The 16812-nt window shown below is 38.9% G+C and overlaps 1 protein-coding gene across 11 annotated transcripts in view; it reads left to right on the top strand.

Annotated features, from left to right (window-relative positions):
- tiam1 (TIAM Rac1 associated GEF 1) overlaps positions 1–16812 on the top strand; it is a 289209-nt gene that overhangs the window by 150665 nt on the left and 121732 nt on the right. For 10 of the 11 annotated variants that reach the window (XM_008107611.3, XM_008107615.3, XM_008107610.3 and 7 more), the window contains one exon: positions 13159–13331. The gene's annotated coding sequence lies outside the window, so the exon portion shown is untranslated. Of the gene's footprint in view, positions 1–13158; positions 13332–15849; positions 15904–16812 lie in introns of all 11 variants that reach the window. The other variant, XM_008107614.3, reaches the window with a different exon arrangement.

Genomic DNA, 16812 nt, shown 5'->3' with positions numbered 1-16812 from the left:
GTAAACATGTATTGCTAGATCTCAAGTAGATAATCAAGGATTTTTGATCTCCAGTTAATAATAGCAACAAGAAAACAACTTCCTCCCACAAAACTCAAACTATATTGCTAAAATTATGAAAACATTGAGAAGGTGAGGGGAACCAGGAGCAGGTTTCCACTTTTTATTTATTTCTTGTCAAAAGCATTGCATAATAAATAAATTTGAAAACTGATAAAATAAAAGGGATCACAAGCTACTAAATAGATTTAGACCAAAAATGGGCAACAGCAACTGCATTATCTGTAGCTTTAAACAGTTTTTTTTCCTCTGTACATGATTCTGGGCATTGTGGGCAAGCATACAGATGCCAAGTTGTTTGTTCTGCTTCACAGTCACACACGGTGGAGGATTTTTTTAGGTAGTGCCATTTTGCCAGGATGTTTTTTGATCTGCCAACTCCGCTTCTCAGTCTGTTCAGAGACTTCCAAGTTGCCCATTCTTGGTTTGCCCCTGGAGGAAGACCCTTGGAAGGGGGGGGGGGAATCCAGTTGGAATTGCCTGATTTTGCTGCCCACAGGGATATTCTTACTGTTGCTGGAGGAACATTTAGAGTAGTGGTGGTTCTCATGAAGCTTTTCCTTGAGGAGGCTGGTAGCCATACAGTGGATGGCTTTCACAAGTGTTCAACCTTATTTCTCCCACAATTGGCAGCAACTTCCTGTTGCACATCGGGGGGGGGGGGGGCATTGCCAGCTAGCTTATAGAATCTATCAACAGGTATAGGTTTAAGGCATCCTGTGATTATTCTAGGTGTCTCATTCAGTATTATATTCACCTGTTTTGTGTAGGCAGATTTATGTCAGACAGGACATAAATCTTCTAAGGTTTCCACTTAGAAGTCCTGTGAACATGCTTCAGTTCCTAGACACAAATAGGACTCTTATTCGAAAATGTCTTTTGCCCCAGATTCCACTTGGCATCGTAGTCATATAGAATACCAGTATTTTTTCAGAATGTTGTGCTACTTCTTAGTTATAATGTGGAAGCTGGCAATAATTTAAATCCTAGGTTACTTTCCAAATTAATATTCAGAAAACAATTACCACTTTTCTGCCCTAAAGTGCTTGCTGAGCTTGTGTACAGTAAAAAGCAAAACTGATCTTCAAAACCTAATACAAATATTTTTAATAAAAAAACTCTGAAATCTGTTTTAAAAACCACTTTTAAAAACTCAATGGACTTAAACTGTACGGCTGCAGCCAGCCTGATTGATGCAGCTACACAGAAAGCCCTGTCCTGTGCACTCATACGTCTAGTCCACAGGTTAGGCATGTCTTCTCCAGGACTCCTTAGGGATCAATTAGTAAAAATGTGGAAGTGACACTTTGCATGATTAAAAAATCCTTGAGCCTAACTTATTGTTCCTTCTATGATTGCAGTATTGTCTCCCGGCAATTTAAAGACAAACAAACTTATTAGAATGTATCTAACTTCAATAGCAGTATGTCAGCTGTTACTACTTTGTTCATTTTTAAGGTGCCATTACATGCTAGGTTGTTTTACAATTTATATTTTATGCTAATTTGGCATTAGTCATACTGGTTGTGGAATGTTGAGAACTGCAGTTTTGGGAGTTGTTATCTAGCACAGCAAATGTAAAAATTCTGGACCCAGATCCATTCATTCCCAGACAGACTTAGGTTCAGGAGTGTGTCAAAATGAAATATGCACCTAAACAATGGTTAATGATTACATGAGATATTGAGAGATGGGCCGAAACTAACAAAATGAAGTTCAACAGGGACAAATGCAAGATACTTCACTTCGGCAGAAAAAATGGAAATCAAAGATACAGAATGGGGGACGCCTGGCTTGACAGCAGTGTGTGCGAAAAAGACCTTGGAGTCCTCGTGGACAACAAGTTAAACATGAGCCTACAATGTGATGCGGCAGCTAAAAAAGCCAATGGGATTTTGGCCTGCATCAATAGGGGAATAGCGTCTAGATCCAGGGAAGGCATGCTCCTCCTCTATTCTGCCTTGGTCAGACCACACCTGGAATACTGTGTCCAATTTTGGGCACCGCAGATGAAGGGAAATGCTGACAAGCTGGAAAGCGTCCAGAGGAGGGCGACTAAAATGATTAAGGGTCTGGAGAACAAGCCCTATGAGGAGCGGCTTAAAGAGCTGGGCATGTTTAGCCTGCAGAAGAGAAGGCTGAGAGGAGACATGATAGCCATGTACAAATATGTGAGGGGAAGTCATAGGCAGGAGGGAGCAAGCTTATTTTCTGCTGCCCTGCAGACTAGGACACGGAACAATGGCTTCAAACTACAGGAAAGGAGATTCCACCTGAACATCAGGAAGAACTTCCTCACTGTGAGAGCTGTTCGACAGTGGAACTCTCTCCCCCGGGCTGTGGTGGAGGCTCCTTCTTTGGAGGCTTTTAAGCAGAGGCTGGATGGCCATCTGTCGGGGGTGCTTTGAATGCGATTTCCTGCTTCTTAGCGGGGGGTTGGACTAGATGGCCCATGAGGTCTCTTCCAACTCTACTATTCTATGATTCTATGATTCTAAGTGGATCGCAGTAAGAAATTCTAATGAAAAGACAAAGTTAGCTCAAGTTCCATTGAAGTAGCCCTTTGCCACAACTTCTGTTCATCCCAGTCCCCACATTAAGAGAGATGTTACCTTCAATGAATTAGGTTCCTGGGACTGGATTATGGCTGCTGCACAACCCAAGACAAGACTGATCTTTCCAGATCTTTAAATACTTATTCTCCATTGTTCTAGAATGTGCTCACACTTCCACAGGTAGGCTGGGAGGAGAATTTAATCCTATCCAAACTAGCAAAAAACAGTTTCCTCAGGTATTCTAAGACAGAAACAGATGAGATGAAAACAGATACGATGAACTAGTCTTTCAGAGCCTATTAGAGAAACTCCAACCACTGAATGCCTCATTATAGTTATTTTCCCTCAACTGACCAACTTGATTAGCTAGTAAATGTCCAGTTATTACGTTATGTATCCCTTAATAATCTAAAACACCTGTATAGGGTCAATGTGAGAGCTACCTGCACTCCTTGCCAGTTCTTCTGGAATAGTGGTTCTCAACCTGGGTCCCCAGGTGTTTTGGCCTACAACTCCCAGAAATCCCAGCCAGTTTACCAGCTGTTAGGATTTCTGGGAGTTGAAGATCAAAACATCTGGGGATCCACAGGTTGAGAACTAGTGTTCTAGAAATTTCAGACCCCTAAAGGCAGCTACAGTAGAGTCTCACTTATCCAAGCTAAATGGGCCGGCAGAAGCTTGGATAAGCGAGTATCTTGGATAATAAGGAGAGATTAAGGAAAAGCCTATTAAACATCAAATTAGGTTATGATTTTACAAATTAAGCACCAAAACATCATGTTTTACAACAAATTTGACAGAAAAAGCAGTTCAATACGCAGTAATGTTATGTTGTAATTACTGTATTTACGAATTTAGCACCAAAATATCATGATATATTGAAAACATTGACTACAAAAATGGCTTGGATAATCCAGAAACTTGGATAAGCGAGGCTTGGATAAGTGAGACTCTACTGTATCAGCTTGGGGAAGGCTTACATATGCATGCATATAGAATGTTCAGAATCCATGTGTATTTTTTATCACAATTGAATGGGAGGTTTCTGCAGAAGTTCCATTAAAACCCAGAATACCAGTCTCCTCCATAGCAGCACAGCTTCCATTGGAAACTGTCCAGCTTGATCTTACACATTCTCTTTTGTAGCAGGAGCAGGTACTAGCAGTTGGAACTTCAGAGAGAATACTAGGAATTTGGGTGTACAGTCTTTTATTGTTTACTTGCTGGCTGTCTGAAAAACACAAACCAGTATGCACCTTCTAGTTAAACTCTTTGTGAATAGTGTAGACATTTAGGCACATAGGTTTCGTTTAGGCCACTTTATGGTATTTGCATAGGTTAATTTATATATATGTACCCAAGTATATTTCCAATAAATGATTGCAGTGAAATTAAATATCATCTAAAAGTTTACATTTGTGAATTTATGGGAACAAAATGAATGAGAGAAAGGCTGGCCTGAATGAAAAATCATTCCCCTAAATCTGCATGTTGTAACACAGCAGACTTAGACTCCAAGCCAAAAATAAATTCTCTGATTTGCTTTGATTTAATTTGATTTGATTGATTTCCCTAGCACTTGCTTCTTCTTATGCAATGCATTGTCATTTGTTTTGCTCAAATTATTACATAACATAGCTTCCCGTCGCTTTTCTTCCTTGTATCTTAATATTAAGGACACAGAATGATAAGCCCCAAAGGACTTTTCTTTGGGACCGCTTCCATATAGCGTTGATGAAATGCCACTTTTTATGTAACTATGTCTGTCCAAATGTTGAGACTTCTTAATATTTAGTGATTTGAAGTGTTTGTGTCTCTGGGAATATTATACTGTCATCAATAGTCTTTAGATTTACATAAACATCTTCACTAATGTCCAACAATATTCCTACTTTAGTGACCAACCAGTGAAGTGGGGAATCTTTTCAAGTAGTTATGTGGAGTGGAGGAAGAAAATGAGTAAGGTATGGTTCCTTTGTCTGAGTGAAGTATGGTCACATAATGTTAGATATAGCTCCATGCATATTTTTTCTGAGCTGCTTGGAGAAAAATGTGGGATACCAGTATACTAACTACACAGAGAACAAGCAAGGAGATTTGGTCGTAATCTTTAGCCATACCACCTAGTCGAACAGTATCCTCAGATTCCTACTATAGTAAAACCAAAAACTTAGGAAACTTACTTTGTAAGCATAAATCCCCCAAGTCACCCAGTGAGCATGACCCACTGGCTAAGGTGGCTGAGTGATACTGTGGATTTTCTGTGTTATTATTTGGCACAAGTGGATAAAACCTATTAAATTTGAACTCTTGTTAGATTTCAGCACATTAGACATGCTGACAGATGGATTCCGAGCGTTGCAGTCCATATTGGAAACACATTGTGTGAAAAGAGCTATGGAGGAACCTCGAGCACTCCTGGCAATATATGGGTATATATTTTTTAAAAGCTACAGTGACATAAATAGGACAGAAATCAGTAACTCTTAGACCCAGGATTTATATATCTATGCCCATTCAGCACCACACACTCTCATTGGCCATGCTCTGTATCATATTGGAAATTATTGTCCAATGTATACAGAGAGCACTAAGATCATATTCACACTGTTTGCTGTTTATGATTCAATTTACCTGCCATGGCTTCACCTTGTGGGACCCTGATATGTTTGTAGTTGGGGGGGGGGCAAGAGAACTCTCTGCATGGGAATTCTTGGTACCACTCTTTAAACCGCAGGTTGGAGCCATGGCAGTTCGAATAGAATTACAGTGGTATTACTATGTTGTGTGAAAGGGTCCCAGATTGAGGAAAGTTTGGAAGTGTAACAAGAAAAGCATCTCTGAATGCCTTTTCCACATTACCAAAGAAGTGTAGCCTTGTCTCCACATGTTTAGAATTAGGGAGGTGTTCCCCTGTGATTCCTGCTTATAAGAATACTGCCCTCTTTATAGACTGTTATTAATGTCTATTTCTGATTTTGCTGATTTTAATTGTTTGGAGGATGCGACCTGTCAGTTATGCAAAGATAGAGGAGCTTCCGAGAGGGATAATTATCTTCCTATTTATAGATTAGTGTAGGATTGATGTTCATGCTGGAGGAATAATTTATCTGACAAGTTTGCCTGCAGTGTTGTTTGCAAAAGTTCCACAAACAAATACAGCTGTGAAAAGAATTGGGTTTTTACTGTTAAAAACCCTAAAAGCACCAAACCCTGTCCGATCTTGAAAGCTAATTCACATCAGCCCTGGTTAGTATAGGGATGGGAGACTACCAATGGATGCCATGTATTTTGCATTAAATTTCAAAGGAAAGAACTTACAGAATGACTTCTGAGTATTTCTTGTTTAACAAAGTCCTATGAAAATCATGGAGTTGCCATAAATTGACACACAACTTGAAGGCATGCATGCAGGGACCCACCCTTCTGTTTGCTCTTTCACAAAGATTTATGCTTTGTTTGAAACCTCATATATATAACTGTCACTTACTGAATGTATTTATTCACTGACTTAGAAGAGAAATTCTATAGAGCTCCAAATTAACTCCAGTGGTTTGTTTTGTAGTGGAGAACTTAAATATTTTTATACTAGTCCTTCCTTATAATTGATACACTTTGTACTGATACCTCAAGAATACTTAGTCCATAAGTAGTATGTTCCAACATGTTACAGCAATTCACATTGTAATGTGTTGGGTGATTTTTGTCAGAGGTAGTCATCACACTTAAGACAATCCAGAATGTATCTGAGGAGGAATAATATCTTTTTTAGTAATATTCTGGAACCAGTGCCAAAAAACAAAAATCTACCCCTTTGCATTGGGCTATGGGTCAGTTGCTTTAGTGTGTAAAGCCTAGTGGAGTCTTTGGAAGATCACCTGATTGCTTCCAGCAAATAAAGAAGCAAGCTGTGTATATGCTCCAAAGCTTTGGATGGGGCTGGATGGGAAGAGAGTGAGTGAGAATGGGTACACAACCAGGAATCAGGTGGGGGAAAGGGGTCGAGATATCCAGAAAACAAAAGGATAGTCCCTATTTAAAACTGAAATGAAATTGGGAAGCCAAGTGGGTGATCATGTTAGACCATAGTACAACTGGGAGCCCTTGGCTTAAGAATAGTAAAATCAGATATTATACTCATGTGAAAAATGGTTGAAAAAGATTTTTCACAATGAAGTATGATGGCTTATGCTATGGGAATTGAGTGTTTGCAAATATATATATATATGTATGTATGTATGTATGTATGTATGTATGTATGTATAGAGGGCTGACAGATAGAAAACCAGAGAGGACTCTTAGGGTGGTTATGTAAAAGAAATAATTTCAACAGTTAGGGCTTGTCAGGCATCAAGCAATATCTGCTGAAACCTTCTACACAACCATAACAAGTACAAAAGCTATTTCCAGTTTTCACTCTGGCAACCCTGTTAGTGAATGTCACCTGTGACATTAACATCCATAGTGTAGTACTTAACAATGTAGCTTTCTTTGTGTCACAGAATCTCCCAGCCATCAAAAGAGTTGTAGTCTCAAAAAGGCTACTTTTGGAAGTTCTTCCATTGTGTGTTGGGCAAAGAATTGCCACATTGTTTTACCCAAACTCTCAGATTTGTAGGTGGCGAAATGAAGAGCCCGATTTTCTATTTAAACGAACATGTCAGTTCTGAACAACTGAGTTGCTACTACTAAAGTGAGGGAGAAGGACACCTTATGATGAAACTCGTAATTTCTGTTAGCAAAGCTTGGGGCGGAGGTTGAAAGCTTCAAAGTATTGCCATTGGAGAGAGAACTGGGAAATTGTATGTTTCTGAATGGGAGGGTCTGTTACTAGAGGGGGTAAGGAGAAATCATAGCCTTGCACCTGAGCAACGTTGCTCTCCAGCTAAATGACATTGTCAATTGCCACATGAAAAGAAATTTTTCCTACGAACTCAGCTGTTTGGTTTAATTGGAATGTTGCTCTGGTAAGTCCCATTCCACCTCTCTTGGGAAAGATCCCCCATCCTTTACCTACCATTTGGAGTTGAGCAGTCAAGGGTGTTATTTTGTGTTTCTTTTTTCTACAAAGAATCTCTATAGTCCACATCTGCCTTTGATAATGGAATTTTTAGAAAGCCCCTTTTTAAGTTGAGCTGACATGACACAACCCATCTTGTGTGCTGCTGGCAAAGACAAATTGCTCACTAAAGTTGTCACTCTGCATATGTGCCCTTTTTCTGGGCACATTTAATGAATTCTAAGGAACGAATTGTGAAATAGAAATACAGGTTGAGTATCATTTATTTGGAAATCCAAAATATGGAGTGTTCCAAAATCCAAGATTGTCGATATGGGTTGTTGAGATAACTACATATTTGCTTTCTGTTGGGTCAATGTACACAAACTTAGGTTCATGTATAAAATTACTGAATATACTGTATATAAAATCACCTTCTGGCTACATATATATACATGTAGGTGTGTGTGTGTGTGTGTGTGTGTGTGTGTATATGTAGGTATATATGATATATAAATGAATTTGTATTTAGACTTAGGTTCCCATCACCAAGATCTTTCAATATTCCAAAATCTCCCAAAATCCCCAAATCAAAAACACTTCTGGTCTCAAGCATTTCAGATAAGGGAAACTTATCCTGTACTGATCTTTTAAGGGAGTAGTAGTTTGAGTGTTATATGAGGACATGGAAAGCCACTGCATGACCTTGGGCAAGTCATACTGGCTTACTCAGGGGAACCTAACTTGAATAAGATGTGACAAGAAGAACTCCATGAGAGGTTTGTCAGAAGTCAGAGTTGATTTGAAAGCTCATAGAAACACAATAGATCTCTCAATATATGTTCTCAGAAAATCTAATATCAATATTTCTAAATGTGAAAAGCATATGTTATTTTATTGGTGAATAAATATTGGCAGGGGTTGGACTGGATGTCCTTAGTGGTCGCTTCCAACTCTATGATTCCATGAATTAATGTACACTTATCCTACTGTTCATACTATGCTTGTTATATATATATTTAAATCCAGCAGAAATTACTGCCTTAAAAATTATTAAAACTGATAAAAGAGTAGCAAATAGAACAGTGTTAGAAGTCCAACGAGTCTTGTGATACATTAAAAAAGAACACATTTTATTTGGCATATATTTCTGTGGATTGCAGGTGTAGACTACAGTCCATGGAAGCTTCTGACAAATAAAAATTGTTTGCTTTCAGTGCACTATAGCATCGTGTTGTTTCTTTCTCAGTGGATTAACATGGCTGCTCCTTGCTCCTGGAAATCCTTAAAAACAAAGAGTTGTCTTGCCTCCTGGGTGTTTATTTTTTTCCTTTGAAATAATATTTTTGTACTATTTTGAAGCTCTGAGATCGCAAAGCCTTGAAGCCATACTGCCAGATGGTTGTGTCAGGGTCTTTGGGGAACAGCATCAAACCTTTACAGAAAAGGAAAAGAAGGAAAAGTTGTAAATTAAGGGAAATATTTATTTGCATTCTTACAAGAGAATTAGCATCAGTTGAACTCACTGGAAATTGCTTCTGAGTCAAATGTTTAGGATTGTGCTGTAAGATCTCTTCTCAGATTTGCTGGGGATTAGTTTAGTTCAGACACAACATCAAAAGTATGTTTCACCATTGGCCTAAACCTTATTACTCCTGACCAAAGAATTTTTAGAATATACCAATGTGTTGACTCACCAATCCACAATTGATTCAGTCGGTTTTGGTTAATTTTACTTTAACCAACCAATGCATTAGCAAATTTTAGGTTTGCACAGTTTTCTCTCATCCTTTCCCTTTTCCTCATGTGCTGAGATTTTTTATTCAGACCTTCAAATTATGGTTCTATTTGCCTTGCAAACAGGTTTGCAAATCAGAGTTTGATTTGAGGAGGAAGAGAATTGAAATCATGGCCCCATCTATACTGGCCATTTAATGCAGTTCGAAGCTTCTCACAAAAGCACCAGAAAAAAAACTTTTTAGTGTGCATCAGTGCTCTTTGGTTTGTGTATTCCCTATCTGAGCCTCAAACTGATTTTAGGATTTCCTGTGTATTCATCTGTGCAGCAAAACTACTTTCTTTAATACTAGTTTGAAACGTCATGAAATGGTCAGTGTAAATGGAACCCACAACAGAAGAAAAGATTAGACAAGCAGTTAATAATATTTCATTTAGTGCCAATTTATTGTTTAGTGTTATATCTTAAACCAGGAATGATGAATGTGTGGCTCTTCAGATACTACTGTGTTGCAGCTGATGTCATCATCCCTCTTGGCTATACATGGAATCATAGAATCATAGAATAATAGAGTTGGAAGAGACCTCATGGGCCATCCAGTCCAACCCCCTGCCAAGAAGCAGGAAATCACATTCAAAGCACCCCCGACAGATGGCCAGCCATCCTTTGCTTAAAAGCCTCCAAAGAAGGAGCCTCCACCACAGTCCAGGGGAGAGAGTTCCACTGCCGAACAGCTCTCACAGTGAGGAAGTTGTTCTTGATGTTCGGGTGGAATCTCCTTTCCTGTAGTTTGAAGCCATTGTTTCGTGTCCTAGTCTCCAGGGCAGCAGAAAACGAGCTTGCTCTCTCCTCCCTATGACTTCCCCTCACATATTTATACACGTCTATCATGTTTCCTCCCAGCCTTCTCTTCTGCAAGCTAAACATGCCCAGTTCTTTAAGCCCCTCCAGCTTCTCAACATCTCCTCTCAGTTGCGGTGCCCAGAATTGGACTGAATTCCAGGTGTGGTCTGACCAAGGCAGATTAGAGGGGTAGCATGACTTCCCTGGATCTAGACACTATACCCCTATTTATGCAAGCCAAAATTCCATTGGCTTTCTTAGCAGCCGCATCACATTGTTGGCTCATGTTTATTTTGTTGTCCACGAGGACTCCAAGATCTTTTTCACATGTACTGCTGTCAAGCCAGGCGTCCCCCATTCTGTATCTTTGCATTCCATTTTTTCTGCCGAAGTGAAGTATCTTGCATTTGTCCCTGTTGAACTTCATTTTGTTAGTTTCGGCCCATCTCTCTAGTCTGTTAAGATCGTTTTGAATTCTGCTCCTGTCTCTTGGAGTGTTAGCTATCCCTCCCAGTTTGGTGTCGTCTGCAAACTTGATGATCGTGCCTTCTAACCCTTCATCTAAGTCATTAATAAAGATGTTGAACATAACTGGGCCCAGGACGGAACCCTGTGGCACTCCACTTATGACTTCTTTCCAAGATGAAGAAGACGCATTGGTGAGCATCCTTTGGGTTCGTTCGCTTAGCCAATTACAGATCCACCTAACTATAGTTTTGTTTAGCCCACATTTTACTAGTTTGTTTGCCAGAAGGTCATGGGGGACTTTGTTGAAGGCCTTACTGAAATCCAGGTACGCTACATCCACAGCATCCCCTGTATCAACCCAACTCGTAACTCTATCGAAAAAAGAGATCAGATTAGTCTGGCATGACTTGTTTTTGGTAAATCCGTGTTGACTATTAGCGATGACCGCATTTGTTTCTAAGTGTTTGCAGACCACTTCCTTAATGATCTTTTCCAGAATCTTGTCTGGTATCGACGTGAGGCTGATTGGACGGTAATTGTTTGGGTCGTTCTTTTTTCCCTTCTTGAAGATAGGGACCACATTTGCCCTCCTCCAATCTGCTGGGACTTCTTCCGTTCTCTAAGAACTCTCCAAGATGATTGCCAGTGGTTCTGAAATAACTTCAGCTAGTTCCTTCAATACTCTTGGATGTAGTTGATCTTGCCCTGGGGACTTGAATTTGTTTAGAGCGGCCAGGTGTTCCTGAACAACTTGTTTTCCTATTTGGGGTTGGATTTCCCGTAATCCTTCGTCCATTCCATGTTGCTGAGGTTGAAGACGGCTTTCTTTTTGTGAGAAGACCGAGGCAAAGAAGGCATTAAGTAGAGAACTACTTAATGCCTTCTTTGCCTCGGTCTTCTCCCTGTCCCTTGTCACCCTCACCCTGTCTTCTCTTCGCAGAGGCCCTATCGCCTCCTTGTTCTTCCTTTTTCTACAAACGTAAGCAAAAAGCCTTTTTTGTTGTTTTTGATGTCCCTGTCAAACCCGAGCTCATTTTGCGCTTTAGCCTTGTGAACCTTTTTCCTACAGGAGTTGGCTATACATTTGAATCCTTCTTTGGTGATTTCTCCCCTTTTCCACCTTTTGTGCATGTCTCTTTTGAGTCTTAGCCTGGCACATATACTATTTATTTATTTATTTATTTATTTATTTATTTATTTATTTATGAATGATACCACATACAAGATGCAGGTGGAAGAAGACTTGCCTGTAGGATCTTTGCTTGTTAACACAAATCCAGCCTTTTACATTGTTAGCAGGTGGCATGACAATAAGTCTTATGTCAGTATAAATGAGCCTCTTGTTATTAACATCTCCGAGCTTCTGGACAACTTTTGAACTCCTTTTCAAAGCTCAACTTCAGTTTAAAAATGGGAAGAGGAAGAAAGGCACAAGACTGAAAGAAATAGACTATCTATCTATCTATCTATCTATCTATCTATCTATCTATCTATCTATCTATCTAAGTTTTGACTTCTTTCTGACCACAACAGGCATAATACCATGGAGGGAAATATAAACCTCTATCAGAATTCTTCTAAACTTATTTTAAAAACCATTAGGGACAGAACATTAAGGCACAGATTGGAATGGCCTGTTCTCATGATTCTTGATTATTCCTTATTGACTGATCTTTTTTTCTCAGAAGTAATCTCACTCTGAAAATGATATTTCCCCTCAAACTCCAGTTGATACTGAGATTTTGTTGGTGTGATCCGAGGCTTGAACCACAGTGTGATAGATCTGTCACATCTGTCTTGCTTTGGATAACCTCCCTGCATTGACGGCATATAAAAAAGAATTCTATCTTTGTGGCTTCAACATAAAATCCTTTGCAAACGCTGCCATAGACATGCCCCATTTTGTTAATCAGCAAGCATATTTTGTCTTGGCCTATACTGTTAGCTATGTATATAATTGTGCAATTTCTTTTCATGGAAGCCAGTTAAACCAGTTCCTCCAATTGCTGCCCTGTTAAATTCAGTTTGTATTCTGAACTTTTGCCAGTGCAGAGGCATTTCAATAGCAATCTTTCTGTTCTAAACCTCTGCCTCTTTTATTTGTTTATCTCACAGTCAGCATCATTGTATAGGAATGCATGAAGATGGCATAGAAGTGATACTTAACTTGTACTTGTTTCTCAGTTTTTCCCCTATCCTGCCCTTGTTTAACCAATGTATCCAAATTAAGCTTTATATCTTGAATTGCCAAAAATATTCTGTGTCTTATCTAAATTGCCTGTGGTACCATCCTGTCCGCAGTGATATTGAAGAACAAGCAATATTCTAATCTGTCACCCCCTTGCAAACACACAGAGGTTTATAATAGAGTAGAAATATAATTATTTTACAGGTAAGTGTTGATGTTGTCATGCCTTTTTTTGCAGAAAGAGGAACTTTATATCTCCATTCTGGCTAATCCTTTTGTTTTGCTTCTCTCTTTTCTTCCCCACCAGGTTTTTGGCACATGTTCACAGGCTCCGACAAGACAGTAATGGAGTCTTTGAGTGGCAGGTGGTGACAGATTCTGCGGTTCCAGTAACTGTTCATTTTGAAAGCATTTGTCATTCTATACATCTAAATTCCACACTTCTCTCAGCAGAAGTCGTGTTGGATACTGCCTTATAAGGTACGTATGTTGCGTGCATTTTCCATGGGACTTTGCCGCCTCACATTACCTCATTGAGCAGTACAGAAAAACAAGAATCTCTACCGAGCTGCCAGTGATGCTATCTTCATTTCCCCCCCTTTTTTGCTTCCTGATTCCAATCACTGTAAGACATTTTATGAATACATTATATACTTCAACTTGAGTTAACGTGGATTACAAAATGAAGTATATAGCCACAGTCTTTTGAGTTGTTTTTGATTTTTTTTTTTGAAATACTTCATTCCAAGGAAATGCTAAAGCAGAGCTTTCTAAACTGTGTGTCGTGACACATTAATGTGTCAGCTGAAGTGTGTAGGTGTGTTGTGCAAACATAAGAAAGGACAAAAATCTTGGAAATGTATGTTATTATCTTACAAATCATATATTTAAAAAAATATAAATGAAAGGGTTTCATGAGCTATATTATTTCCCATAGATTTCATTATTACAATTTCTCTATGTGTGTATATTTCTTATAAGGGGTTGGTTTAACGTCCAGTTTGCTAGTAAAACTGAATTATTGTGTCATGAAATAATGCATATCTAAAAGGTTTGTCACAATATGAAATGTTTGGAAAGCTCTGTGCTAATACATGATATTAGAATTTCTTTGAATTCCAGCAATAATATGATAGAGTTAATATGAGCTTTAGTTCCTTCTCCTTCTTTGGCTCCACTTTATCTGATGCATGAGGTTGAGACATAAATTATATTAATAGCAGCAAATCTGTTTCTTTTACAAGAGTAAGTGGTCCCTCAGATGGTACTCTTCTGGTCGGGGGTGATGGAAACTGTTCTCCATGACAGTAAACAGAGAGTTAAGTGTCCTCTACTCTCTTTTAAAGCTACATGTGCCCTCATCACATAATAAGTAAATATATTTATTTAGACTCAAGAGGGCACAGGTAAGTAAGGCAAGTACTAAATAAGCTTCTCTTCCCATATTTTTGCAGCTTCCCTTCTGATGGCATGTTTGCTAGCAGAAAAGCAACAGGTAAAAAAGTGGTAGGACAGAGGGGAAAAGACGGAGAGAATCAGAAAACATTAGTTTTTGGTAATACCGCTCTCAGAATCCCCCAGCCAACCTAGCCACCATACGGGTTGGATTATTCTGGCAGCTATACTCCAAAAGATAACTTTCCAAAGCTTTTAGTCCAAAGGAGGAGGGTCAGATACAACAGCAAACCCAGCTCCTTTTCACTCTTTGTAGATAAGAGCGAAATAATGTAGATATCCTGATGTGTAGTTTGAGCCTGATATTAAACATGTATCAGCGGATGGCTGTTATGTTTTTTTGAAACATGCTATTTGTTTCTTTCCTCCCATTTTTACAGTCTTAAGCTTTGTTTCCAACAGAAAGTATGGATCTGATGGCAACAGCTTCCCACTAGAATCTAATTTTAAATATGCAATCTGTTGTCTTGCAAGGTACTTCATATTTAATGTTGAAGTTCAGAAAGTCTGAAACTTCAGCAATTTAAATCAACTTGATTTTTTATGTTTCCTGAAGGTCATTCTTACTTTAACAGGGGAAAAATCCCAAAAGGATATTATGGACATATTTTATTTAGAGTCCTCACAGAAGAAGTCTGAGCTGTGACAGACAGATGTGATAAAAGATGGGGATTTTATCTAGCAACATCTGGAGTGCCACAATTTTATCAATTTTTCTTTTAAAAGTTCAGTCACAATGGAAAATGTTATTCTGTTGGAGCACCATTCCCAGAATCCATTGTCCAGCATGGTCATTCAAGTTCTAGTGTCTATAGAGAACTAAGTCCCACAGAGTTTATTAAGTTCAACGAGTTCAGAATTGAATGAGCTTGAATGGTTTGTGGATCAAGGAGGCTGTTGGAAAGGCCCATTATTACATGCATATCTCAGATGATGAAGTACATGTATTCTTGGGCATTACTTATTTTTCAGACGCATTGATACCATGGCCAGAAATAACATGGAAAGAGTAGAGATAAGCTTGTATACCATAAAAAATGAGGAGTAGTTCAGCATCTTTCAGAAAACTTTTTATTCAAAATTAAAAATGTGTGCATGTGAACGAAAACAGCCAAATCAGGTAAGCCTCGCATAGCTGAACAAAAACATGTCGAACCTTTTAAAGCTACATGAACACATCTTCAAAAATGCATTCAGGATTTACTCCCCCCCCCCCCACCCTCCACTTTTATTATGACTTCAATTTTAGAGACCAAACATATAGGTCTATTTTTTAACATCCTGTGGGGAACTAGCAAGGCAACTTCTATGGCCTCTTCCCTTTTCTCACTGTTTTGCTGTTCATACACGCTCTGTAATAGATTCTAAAGCAGCTGCTGCTCATCCTGCCTGTTTTAGGTAGGTATATCTGGCAATAGACTGGCTATAGTAGACTCCTACCCTTCCCCAGCTCAAGAATATTGGAGTATTTATTCCAGAAACACTGCTACAATCTGGTGTCTGACATTTGTGTTTCTTTGGCCCCTCTTCCCCGCTCTTCTAGTGCTGATGCTGAAAACCTTCCCACTAAACAAGGTGTGAGAAGAAAATGGGGAAGGTATGGTTGGTTATAAATAGATTTTGTAAAAAGAAGCCTTTTTGTCAGAGGCTTTGTTAATTGAGGCATGTCTCGCAATTATTCTTTAAAGCCATTATGCTGCTCTGACTGTTTTATGGTGGCTGTACAATCTGTTTGAACATGGCTTCAGCCCTTCAAATAGTCCTATAAACCCTAGATTTTTCTTTTTTTAATTGTGGGTTTTATTTATTTTTGTTATGTTTCAGTATCTGAAACATTACAAAATGCCCAAAAACAAATTAAATGCCCAAGTTGCTATTAGCTGCACTATTTTAAGGGTTGACTGCTTACAGCAGAGCACGGTTCTGTGGATGTCTTTTATTATGTGCTTTTGCTTGCTAAAACCTCTCTGTTTTCCAAAGGACGGAGAAGCTATTAAGTCAACCATTATCACTGGTGTGGGTTGTTGTGGTAGGGAATGCATCACTCCTTGTAGGAAAGCACTTCTCCCATAGCTAGTTTTATTATTTTTTAAAGCTCAATATAGATTATTCTTAGGTTATTTCTGTCAGAGAAGGGGAAGGTTTTTAAATTTTGCATGATCATGTCCATTATTTATGTTTTGTGTAGGGCTCATTGCATGTGCTGAACTGGCAAATAAGATTCTGTTATTTTACTCACCCAGCAAATTGCTGCTTGTCTAGGTATGGGTTTTTAAAAATACCATTAGTCTAAAATGAGCAGCTTCTCTTTAGATAAGAATCTTTGTGCCCATTTTGTTCCCAACTGGACATGGCATGGTGATCACATAGTTTTGAGGATGGCCAGTGAAAGAGTAGACCTTTCCATCTTTAAAAGGCTGGAGGTGCAGTTGGCTGTTTCAGTGGAAAACATTGTAGTGGGTAGGCTTTATCATTGTAAAACAGGAGTGGGCATCACGTTTCCCCT

This window comes from Anolis carolinensis, chromosome 3 (genome assembly GCF_035594765.1).
Source record: "Anolis carolinensis isolate JA03-04 chromosome 3, rAnoCar3.1.pri, whole genome shotgun sequence".
Taxonomy (NCBI): domain Eukaryota; kingdom Metazoa; phylum Chordata; class Lepidosauria; order Squamata; family Dactyloidae; genus Anolis; species Anolis carolinensis.
Note: the sequence above shows the minus strand (reverse complement) of the source record. Positions and strands in the feature narration are given on the sequence as shown.